Raw genomic sequence first — 12,639 nt, 5'->3', positions numbered from 1 at the left:
TGTGTTAGGTAAGTTTAGTTAATTTTGTTAGCAATGGTGAGTTAAGATTATCACTCACCCCAGGTTATGAGACTTTGATGGATTTACCTAACCCCTGAAACCTAACTTAATCTAACCTTACCTACCCTTATTCTCCCAACCTTTTCTTTTCTCCTTCTCTTCCTCCTCCTCCTCCTCCTCCTCCTCCTCTCTGTTTCTCTCCTGTTACACAAATTCTCTGTCCTCTTCTGTTATACCATCACTATCTCTGGCTGTCTGTGTCTCCTTCTTTCTCCAATTACATTCTCTCTATCTCTCTCAGCACTGCGACATCACCCCAACTCCCAGCTTACATCTTAAGATCTCACTCTGCCACCTATAACTTGCGAGGCATTGTGAGCTGGTCTATTTATAACCTGACACATCTTTGTCATGGTGAAGTTACCCCGACTTTTATTTGTTCGTATCCGTCGAGAAAAAACCCTGTAAATTTAGAAAGGGCGAATGAATAACCTTAAAATAGTGTCGTGGAGATGAATAACATTGACTAGAGCGTCGTGGAGATGAATAACATTGACTAGAGCGTCGTGGAGATGAATGACTATATAATTTAACGTCGTGGAGATGAATGACTATAATTTTGGCGTCGTGGAGTTGAATAACTATATAATTTATCGTCGTGGAGATGAATGACTATAATTTTGGCGTCGTGGAGATGAATAACTATATAATTTAACGTCGTGGAGATGAATAACTATAATTTTGGCGTCGTGGAGATGAATAATTATGAAAATGAGCGTCGGAAGATGAATAACTCTAATTTTATGCCGGAGATGAATAACTATATAACGAACGTCGGGAGATGAATAACTATAATTTTATGTCGTGGGAGATGAATAATTATGAAAAATGAGCGTTTGAAGATGAAAACTCTAAAATATAGGATCGTAAAACCCGGCAACTTTAGAGGCTGGTACGAATAACCTTTGAAATATAACGTCGGAAAATAACTCTTACCCTGAAATATTAAAGTTTATTTTCATCTGAACATATGAATTCGTGGAGAGAGAGAGAGAGAGGAGAGAGAGAGAGAGAGGAGAGAGAGAGGAGAGAGAGAGAGAGAGAGAGAGAGAGAGAGGGAGAGAGAGAGAGAGAGAGAGAGAGAGAGAGAGAGAGAGAGAGAGAGAGAGAGAGAGAGAGAGAGAGAAAGAGAGGAGCATCCCGATTTTCTTTCATCAAAGGGGGGACTGAAGTGAACTCAATTTGTCAAGGAATCTGTCCTGGAAAACACAATCCCAGAGAGTGCCACCGCCCTGGTTCACCCAGCGTCAGCACCACCAACATCCACGCCTCTCGACGACACTCGTTCTCGTGTAGGAAGTACCCGCACAACGACACCTAGGTCCTCGTTTGCGTCCAGGGGGGAAGGAGGGAGGGACGGAGGGAAGAGGATGCAGGGAGGAAAGGGGAAGGAGGAATGAGGAAGGAGGGAGGGAGACGGATCGTGTTGTGCGAGACGAGAGGACACACTTACGACATTCACTTTCATGTTATAAAGTATACCGGGAACACGACGGTCGTTCTCGTGTGGCATTAGTACCTAGGGTAAAAGAACATCGCTTGTGGTCGACCAGTGTTGTCCAGTAGTCGTCCAGTGGTCATCCAGTAGTCGTCCAGTGGTTATCCAGTAGTCGTCCAGTGGTCATCCAGTAGTCGTCCAGTGGTCATCCAATAGTCGTTCAGATGCAATAGAGAGGTAACGACATTCATTCTAGTGCAGGAAGTATTTAGACAACACATCCCTGCTACTTATGATGGTCCAGTATTTTATTTATTTTATATTACTTTTTTAATTTGTTAATTTGCTATTTTATTTTACTGGCATTAGCTCACCCGAGCACAGGTCACTGACCCACATCGGGGCCTGGGGGGTGAACATATAATAATAATAATAATAATAATAATAATAATAATAATAATAATAATAATAATAATAATAATAATAATAATAATAATAATAATAATAATAATAATAATAATAATAATAATAATAATAATAATAATAATAATAATAATAATAATAATAATAATAATAATAATAATAATAATTCTCTCTTAGTTCACTATTAACGTTACACCTCGCTAAACTACCAAACATCCTCCCATCTTATTAATTCATCATCACTAACCACTGTTGACCTCTGCTGGCAAGTATTGACCCTGACTGACTCGACATCCAAACCTGGTCAACTTAACGTCAAGGTGTTTGTGTTGACTAATTTACCCGTGTCCTGAAATAACCTGAGTTGAGCTGGCATCGTAAAGTCTTGCCAGTGTAAACAATTAATTATTGACCTTTTCCATCGACTCTCACCTGAAGACGAACCTCGCAGTTGACTTTATACAATTCAGAGACAACAATGCGCTTGACGTGTTAAGTAATATCATTGTAATCTTAGTATACTGAGGCCCTTAATTCTTACTGTACCTTACGTGTAGTCGCGCTTATGGGACCCACTATGAGCACTGCTGGTACGGTCGTCCCTACTACTCAAGGCTAATAGTTACTTGAAGTTGATTTTATCACAGGGAGCATGGAGCTTAATCTAGACACAATTACTGAGAACAACAGGAAGGTTCTGATATATCACTCACCATTTCTCTCATGTAATTGTGTTTCAGTTTTGTTCATATCTTTGTATGTCGTTCAGTGCGTTGTTATGGCGGGTCATTTCTGCTGTACTTAGTTACTGAAACAAGAGTAACTGCCTTGTGGTAACGTTAGGTTCAGATGGCTTCTATAGTCACTCGTGGATCAGTGGTAACGCTCTCGTCTACTACTCTGAGAGCTGTGGGTTTGACTCCCATTAGAGACAGAGTGGTGTTGTTTTGCATTGGACAGTATGTGTACAGGAAACTTCACAGATTGGATCACTTGACATCACAAGGAAGAGTAACGCCGCCAACTGTAATGAAAATACCTCAGGCTGTAGTCACATGTTTTGGTATATACTTCCTTCAACAGACTACAGTATATACATATAGAACTATAAGAGGGATATACTCAATAACAATTAACAAACAAACAGTAGGAGCCACGAGGTATATTAAGTAAAAAAAAAATATCCCTCATGTGCTAAAAACATATATCAGTGAGGTCGGGAAAAATAGGAATTTGGCTGACTTTAAGGAACCTGAAACATAGAAGGAAGGTAAAAAATACACTAAAGAGACGATGTTGTGTGATGTGATCTAAACGTAAAAGAACTTCAGTAAATTTTATCTGAGAATTTGGACAAGAAATGAGAATTCTAGTCGGCACACTCACACAGACACACACACACACACACACACACACACACACACACACACACACACACCCGTCACAGACACACACACACACACACACACACACACACACACACACACACACACACACACACACACACACACACAGACACACACACACACACACACACACACACACACCACACACACACACACACACACACACACACACACACACTCACAGACAGACAGACACACACACACACACACACACACACACACACACACACACACACACTCACACAGACACACACACACACACACACACACACACACACACACACACACACACACACACACACACACACACACACACAGACACACACACACACACTCCCATATGCGTCCCTGTTCTTGGGGTGAAGTTTTGAGTACCTTTATACCTACAAAGAATGTAAAGATGCACCAAAGGTAATAACAAGATATATTAATACTTTAAGAAAACAAATATATTACAGAAAATATATAGTGTGTGGGTTAGATATTGTAATATTTTCTACTAAAAATAGCTGTGTATATTTTTACTTAAATAAAATTCTCCATTTTAAATTTCAAGTTAAATTATTAAGATTGTTCAAAGTGGCAATTATTATGCGTAAACAAATTTCTGGTAATATAATTTATATAACATAAATTTGCTGTAAATTGAGGTGTTTTTATATCAAATTAGAATCTATTGTTTCTGTAATGTTTTATAAACGAAAATAAAAACTTCTCATTAACATGAAAGCAATATAACACAATATAATTTTTTTTACCTGTTCATCATCAGTGTCAAAGGTAAACATTATTTCACTAATAGTAAAAGATCCACAATAACATTAAGAGAGAGAGAGAGAGAGAGAGAGAGAGAGAGAGAGAGAGAGAGAGAGAGAGAGAGAGAGAGAATGAGAGAGAGAGAGAGAGTATACCACCTTCCCGAGAGATAGGAAAAGAGGATGAGAAAGTGAACGAGAAAGAATTCTCTCTCTCTCTCTCTCTCTTTCTCACACACACATCAACAGAGAGAAACTTATATGAAAACAATATAAGTTTCTGTGTTTTAATGTAGGTTTCATATCCAGGGTGTGACACTAATGGCTAGAAAGTTGCTGAACTGACTCTCGTTTCAGTAAATGGAATGCTAGAGTTACGGTGTCGAGTCTAACAAGTAACATTATAGGCTAATGGTTACTGTCCTACCACTCTTGTAGGTTAGGGAATTACTCACAAATTACTCAAAAATTACACAAAAATTTATCAAATTACTCCCATACTACTCGTACTCACAAACTACTGAAAAACTACTCACATATTACTCGCGCATTATTCACACATTACTCACATATTACTCACACATCACTCACACATTACTCACAAATAACTCACAAACTACTCACAAACTATTAAAAAATTACTAACAAATTACTCAAGCTATTAACAAATTACTCATAAACTACTCACAAACTATTAAAAAAATACTCACAAACTATTAAAAAAATACTCACAAACTATTAAAAAAATACTCACAAACTAATACAAAAATTATTCACAAATTACTCATAAATTATTCAAGAACTATTACAAAATTATTCACAAATTACTCATAAACTACTCGCAAATAAATAAAATTCACTCACAAAATACTCACAAACTACTCACAAATAACACACACTACTGAAAAATTACTCACAATTGTACTCATACAACAAATTCAAGCTAAAACACAATACTATAGAAAGAGGAAACGTGGTAACTAATCGTAGGACAGAAGCTATGTCATTTCAACGCTGCTAAATCAACGCTGAAATAAACTTCCAACGTCATTTCACAGTCGATCCAACGTTGAAACAGCCTCGGGTGCTCGATGTAATTGGAACTGCCTTGTCCTTGTTGAATAAACTGTTTCACTACTGTGTTATTAAAATGAAAGATTTAATCACCATTCATTAGTGTGTAGCAGAAAAAATAATAATCTTTCTCTCAGGTTAAATTTCAAAGTGAGTTACGTATTCACTCTGGTCGTATCGTGGTGGTGGGGATTAATCATTATTGAAAATGTATATACTGACAGCTTTGTGTATGTGTGTGTGTGAGAGAGAGAGAGAGAGACGGTAACAAAGACACAAACAAAACCAACAGACAGACAGACAGTGACAAAGACTCAAACACACCGATATAAAAGACGAAGCCAAAAACCAACAAAAGGTCACCTGTTTTACGTGTCGTCGCCTCATGATATATAAAACTGGAGGGGATATTCCGGGTGAGTCGTGAAGGCGGACGAGAAAAGCTGTAAGACGTGAAATTAGGGAAAACTTAATGAATAAAAGGAGACGCGTAAAGTTCAGGAGGTCGTAGCGGGGATAAGAGAAAGTGTAAAGAGAAATATCACAAGAGAGGTACTGGTTTATGTAAGGTGGTGTGTCTTTGTGTGTCTGTGAATCCAAACTGCTGGAATAAGACTTGAAACTGCTGGAACGAGACTCCGAACTGCTGGAATGAGACTCTATTCTATTGCAATAAGACTAAATCGATGGAACGAGACTATGGCGTGATGGAACTAGACTCTAAACTGCTGGAACGAGACTATGAAGTGTAGTGTAGTGTACTCATATTACAATAAGGGAGATCTCGCACTCAGGATGTAGGTGAGAAAGGAAACTCAGAATAGCTAAACTCTACATGTATTATATGTACAATGCAGTGTTAGGGAGTTGCTGTGTGGTGAGGAGCTTGTTGAGAGAAGGTCCTGTCCGTTTGAGGGCGTTGAGTAGAATGACCTTCACGGCGAGGCTCGGGGTATTTATACGATTCTGCAGCATCAGGTTCAGAGGTGTGAGGTGAGCGGCGCCGCTGATAAACTGGGCGAAGACGGGAGAGGAGTTTTAGGGAGAGCAGGTCACTATACTGGAACGAGACTATGAACTACTGGAACGAGACTCTGAACTGCTGGAACGAGACTCTGAACTGCTGGAACGTGACTCTGAACTGCTGGAACGTGACTCTGAACTGCTGGAACGTGACTCTGAACTGCTGGAACGTGACTCTGAACTGCTGGAACGTGACTCTGAACTGCTGGAACGAGACCCTGTACTGCTGGAACGAGACTCTGTACTGCTGGAACGAGACTCTGTACTACTGGAACGAGACTCTGTAACTGTTGGAACGAGACTCTGTACTACTGAAACGAGACTCTGTAGTGATGGATCGAGTCTCTGAACAGCTGATAAGTCTTTGTACTGCTGGAACGAGACTCCGTACTGCTGGAATGAGTCTCTTGAGTTGCTTGCTTGTCTATCCAGAGATGGCGTTGGAGCATCTCATTTAGGTTTAGTGCAGCTTTGAGTATGAAGATGAAACAGAGTGTCCCTAGTTAGTGTTCTGTGGCATTGATAAGATAAATATAGTGTGTGTGTGTGTGTGTGTGTGTGTGTGTGTGTGTGTGTGTGTGTGTGTGTGTGTGTGTGTGTGTGTGTGTCTAAAACATGATCTGTATATTCAAAAATATTAAAATTAATTGAATTATATAGATATCTTCCCTTTCTTCTTCTCCCTGTCAACCATTCTCCTCTATCTTCCTCCATTTGTTTCCAGAATTCTTTTGTTTTTACTGTGTCTATGTACTTTTCTTCTATCTTCCTTCCCTTGTCATTTCTCCTCCTAGATTCTTTTATATATAACATGAGAAACAGCCACGAGCTACAAGGAAGACTGTTGACTTTGTTTACAAACTCGTACATTTATTTCTCCACAACATCAAAACATCGGCCAAGTTTCCTTCAGACAATAAAGATATCCCTGAGACAAAAAGTATTTTCGTTATCTTGTTCTTCTTTATTCCTCTCCCCCTGTTCCTGACTTTTATTTCTGCTTTCTTCTTTACAACACTGATTCCTTCCTTTACGAGGGGTCATTCTCTGGTCTGGTTCACCCAAAGTATTTTAGTCATCAAGGTTTTATAAGCGCAGTTCAGAGACGCACAATGTCGATGGGGGGACAGTCGTGTCACCCACAAACGTTACGTCGCCTCAGGATCGCAGAACATCTCAAGATACGATACGAGATGAAGGAAGTATTTTGCTGTATATGAATTGATTATCTCTTTTTACTGTATAGTTTTAGATATCGTATATCACTTTAGTATATTTTTTGATTCGTATACTATAGAATTTGCATATTTTTAACTCTAGTGGAGATTAAGGGTGACAGGTTGTATTAAATCAATTTGGTGATATGTTCTCTTAATTGATTGGATGTTCTGTTGTGATTAGTTATTTAAATTCCTAATCTACTCATTTAGCAGGAGATTAGGTTGTTCCGTATCCTGTTTTGGTGTAGCGGAAATGAAGATTAACTGTTATTCCCATTCCAAGTTATTATCTTCATTTCTTAAGGTGTATATCCTTCCCTGACTAATGAGGAGGAAACGAAAGACGCAGGAAATCTTGAGCTTCATCTCAGAGTGTAACCTTGAATCGTTTCTTAAAGGTGTGTAGGATTCTCTCGGTGTTTAAGATTCAAGAGGAAACACATGGATAATATGATCTTGTATTCCACTTTATCCCTTGCCAGAATGATAACTTAGGATATATAGGATTTTTTTTATAGTTTATTTCAATTTAAATCTCGTGTTAAAACAATGATTTAGTGAACAATATGATAATAATAGTAAATATAACTAGAATAACATTAACAACCAAAACACTAATAGCAGCAGCAACAAAAACAAAAACATAATATCTACACAACAACAACAACAACTAACCCATTCATAGCTGTTTTATTTTTTAATACTAAAAGGCCTTACAAAAGGTCCCTCAGCCATCGACAATAACTCCCCCTAAAATCACACAATTCCTGCAGTGTTGTGGTCGACTCAAGTAGCTGTTGGAGGAAGCTTAATAATAATGACACATTGCGAGAGCTTAAATTAAAGGAGAGACTCGAGGGAGTTAGTGGTTTGACGTCCCGGCGTAAAACATGAAACGAGGCAAGGCGACATTTCAGGACGTCTTCAAGATGGGAGTGTGGGTGTGGTGATAGTGGGGAGGAGGAGGAAGAAGAGTAGGTGGAAGAGGATGGAGACAGGAGAAGAGGAGAATGGAGAGAAGGGAGAAGAGGAGGGAGAGAAGATAGGAAGAGCACGAAGAGAAGGAGGAGGAGTAGGGGGAGGAGGAGGACGAAAGGATGAGGTGGAGGAAGAGGAGAGGCTAGAAGGAGCATTTTAGAGAGAGAGAGAGAGAGAGAGAGAGAGAGAGTTTTTGTCTCATTTTAGATAAGTAACATTTACTGTACTCTTGAGGATCAAACACTTAGATATTTATCACCAGATGAGAGAACAAAGAGGTACAGCAAACTTTTATTTCTTTTATTCAGCCCTAAACGTACTCAGGGGGTTAAGTCATCGTACTCAAGGGGTTAAGTCATCGTACTCAAGGGGTAAAGTCATCGTACTCAAGGGGTAAAGTCATCGTAATCAAGGGGTTAAGTCATCGTAATCAAGGGGTTAAGTTATCGTATTCAAGGAGTTAAATCACCGTACTTAAAGGCATGTCACTGTACTGAAGGAATTAAGTTATCGTACTCGAAATATTTAGTAATCGCTTTCAAACAAATGAGTCATCGTACTCAAGGAATCTACTCAATGATCATACCCCATAATATTTTTTTCTCTACAAATGAATATTTTTTTATTCATATATTTACGAATCTATATCCATGTTTTTACTAATTTACGAATCCATATCCATTTTTTTCATATATTTACGAATCTATAGCCACTTTTTTCATTTATTTAAGAATCCATAACCATTTTTTTATTTATCCACAAATCCATATCCATTTTTTTCATTTATTTACGAATCCATATTCATTTCTTTATTTATTTACGATTCTAAAACCATTTTTTTTTCATTTATTTACGATTCTGAAACCATTTTTTTTTCATTTATTTACGATTCCATTTCCATTTTCCTCTGCTATTAGTAGATCTAATTACACCTCGGTAATAACTTCGTCTAGTTTCCGAAAAAAAACGCGAAAAAAAATATCCCTTAACAAAGAATTATATAAATCTCTGGGTATATTCCGACCAGAGCTAATGCCTTCAAATTACAGCCTTCTCCAAAATTGCTGCATCTCCAAATCACAGCCGAGTCTTGAGAGAAGAGAAAAAAAAAGACAATGAAGACGGAGTTATTTAATGCTGGTTGTTATTTTTTATAAGGTTATTTTCTCATGCTTTTGGGGATGTTATGCCACTATTATGAATTACGGGGATTTGTTGTGGGGTAGGGTTGTAATGTTATGAATTGTTTGTTATACTCTGCTTATTGTTGGTGAGTGTAGGAGGGGAGCTATATAGTATTACCTTAGATGTTTGTTATGTTACCTGTTATCTTGATTCTCTGTTATGTTTCGCTTAACGTTGTTGAGAGGAAGAGGGGATCTATATAGTTTTACCTTGATTGTCTGTTTGTTATTCCCCGCTTAACGTCTGCGAGTGGGGGAGGAGGTTATATGGTATTATCTTGTCTGTTTGTCCTGTCTGGTTTAAAGTAGTTGTCTGTTTATTAGTCCCTGCTTAATGTAGGTGAGTATGGGAGGGGGTCTATATAACGCAACTCCTCTTGTCTGTTTATCTGTATGGAATGTCGTTTTCTTGCAATAAATCCGAAGTTTTGTAAGTATATTGAAATGAAATGTTGTGTTTACCTTTATATCAAGAACATCTTATCCCTGTTATTCCTATTCTTATTATTGCTTACTGTCTCTGTTATCTTTCAGTGATTTGTTTTCTTCTTTGTCTTCATATGTTTAATCTTTAGTGTCTTCGTTATTGTGTTACTCCTCTTCTTCATTTTTTTCTTTATCTTTTGTCTCTCTCTCTCTCTCTCTCTCTCTCTCTCTCTCTCTCTCTCTCTCTCTCTCTCTCTCTTTTTCTCACCTTCCCCGACGCTCCGCCTCTTCTTTCTCTCACTCTGTCTATTTGCCTGTTTCTCTGTCTGTCTGTTTCTCTGTCTTTTTCTCTCTCTGTCCCTCCCTATCACCCTCCCTTCCCCTATATCTCTCTCACCTCCCCTGTCCTTCTGTCTATCTCTCTATTTCTCTTTTTCTCACCACCAACTTCAACCAACCCCCAAAGTTTTCGTTCAGTCTTTCTCTCTGGTACAGCAGTAATGAGTTAAAGAGTGACGGACACACTGGAAAATATTAGTTTTTTGTCGTACGCAATTCAACTGAACTTAGGCTGTCTGTCTTTATAAATATATTTGTTTGTGTGTGTGTACTAATTTAAAATGAATTTATTATTATTATTATTATTATTATTATTATTATTATTAGTACCTGACATACTTATTTTCATCGTGAAATTGTAATCCTCAACAGACAAACTTCAGTATTCCAAATATATCAAAAGTATTGCATTTCAAAATTACGGAAGGGTAAAAAAAATAACTCGCATTGTATATTTCGCTTAAAAAAATCCACTAGCTATTGGTACTGGAAATATTGCATCATAGAGAGTAAATATATATATTTTTTCTGCCTGTGATGAACAAATTTCTACCCTTACCCCCATCAATGCGAACACCATGGGATTTTTTTTTTAATATATCTTTTTCATTAACTTTGAATGCAGTGTGTGTGTGTAATAATATGAATCTCTCTCTCTCTCTCTCTCTCTCTCTCTCTCTCTCTCTCTCTCCTTTCCTCATTTCAGATGCGAATCACGTCTCCCTTGAATCGCCTCATACAAGAGTCATTCTCCTAATTGAATTACGTAATACGCGAATCGATTTTCACCCGATTCATTTCACGTCCTATTCAGCTCTTAGTCGACTCCATTTCACTTGCGAGTCAATTCAGTCGCGTCACATACGAGTCACTTTGAGTACGAGTAAAAATTGTATCGCTGTTTCATTACATATGCGAATTACTTTTCTATCACTCGATTTATTCCTCAAGCGAGTCAGTTCTCTTGTAAAATGGTACGAATCATTACCAGACACACATCAACGAAGCCATGAATCACTTAAGCCAGCCATGAATCACTTAAGCCAACCATGAATCACTTAAGCCAGCCATGAATCACTTAAGCCAACCATGAATCACTTTACTCAGCCATGAACCACTCAGGCTAACAATGAGCCACCCAAGTAGCCATGAACCACTGAAGCTAACCATGAATCAGGAAAGCCAGCCATGAATCAGGGAAGCTAGGAAGCCAGGTCAGAGGGGCTCTTCTCCCTGATGTATGTAGATCCGGCAATAAGTAATCAACGATCACGAGCCACCGAAAGAGGCCGGAATAATCTGGCAATCCTAAGATTTTTCACCTTTATGACTTAAAATGAAAATTAATCCCTCCCAAGTTTTCTGCTATTTTACGAAAGTTATGATAAATCCCCTACTTACTTTCTTACTTACTTTTTGTTTTAATTTCTATTTACTCCACTGTGAATTTTCTTTTTCTTCTTATGCTGCTTTCACTTTCCAATAACTTGTTTTTTTGTGCGCTATCCTTTCTTCACACCCCCCCACACCACAACTTTCTTGTAACTTTCACTTCGCGTTCATTATATACCTCTCTCTTTTAAGCTTTCTATTACTTTCTCTTCACTTTATCCTTATTTTTTCATTCGTCAGTTTTTTCTTTCTCTTCTTTTATAATTTTTCCTCACTTTCTTCTCTATTTTCTATATATTTATTCCTACTTTCTTCGATCTTTCCTATAACTTTCTCCTCATTTTCGTATATCATTCTCATCTCTCTTATTTTCGTTAAACTTTCTATTCTATTTCCACATTTTCAGCAAACTAACATTTTACCTCGCCTTTCTCCTCACTTTCATCCCACTTTCTCTCAACTTTCTCCACACTTTTCTCACACTTTATCTCACCTTTCTCCACAGATTCCTCCCACTTTCTCTCACTTTTCTCCACAATTTCCTCCCACTTTCTCTCACCTTTCTCCACACTCACCTCCCACTTTCTCTCACCTTTCTCCACACTTTTCTCACACTTTCTCTCACCTTTCTCGTATACTCTTTCTCATTGTGCATCATGGAATAAAAATTAAATGAACGTTGTGTTAAAATTTCATAGAAGGATTTTCTTATACGTCGCATCATACAGGTATAATAATTTCATAAAAATCATTTTTTGTTGGGGGGGTAATTTTAACACACACACACACACACACACACACACACACACACACACACACACACACACACACACTTACTAATGTTTATCAAGTCATTAAGGTTCATTGTTATTAGTTGTAAAGGATTTAATGTGTAATATGGATTGCCCTGTTTGTGAAATT

This window comes from Homarus americanus, unplaced genomic scaffold (assembly GCF_018991925.1).
Source record: "Homarus americanus isolate GMGI-L3 unplaced genomic scaffold, GMGI_Hamer_2.0 scaffold19318, whole genome shotgun sequence".
NCBI classification, from domain to species: Eukaryota; Metazoa; Arthropoda; class Malacostraca; order Decapoda; family Nephropidae; genus Homarus; species Homarus americanus.
The sequence above is the reverse complement of the archived record's forward strand: the minus strand, read 5'-3'. Positions refer to the sequence as shown.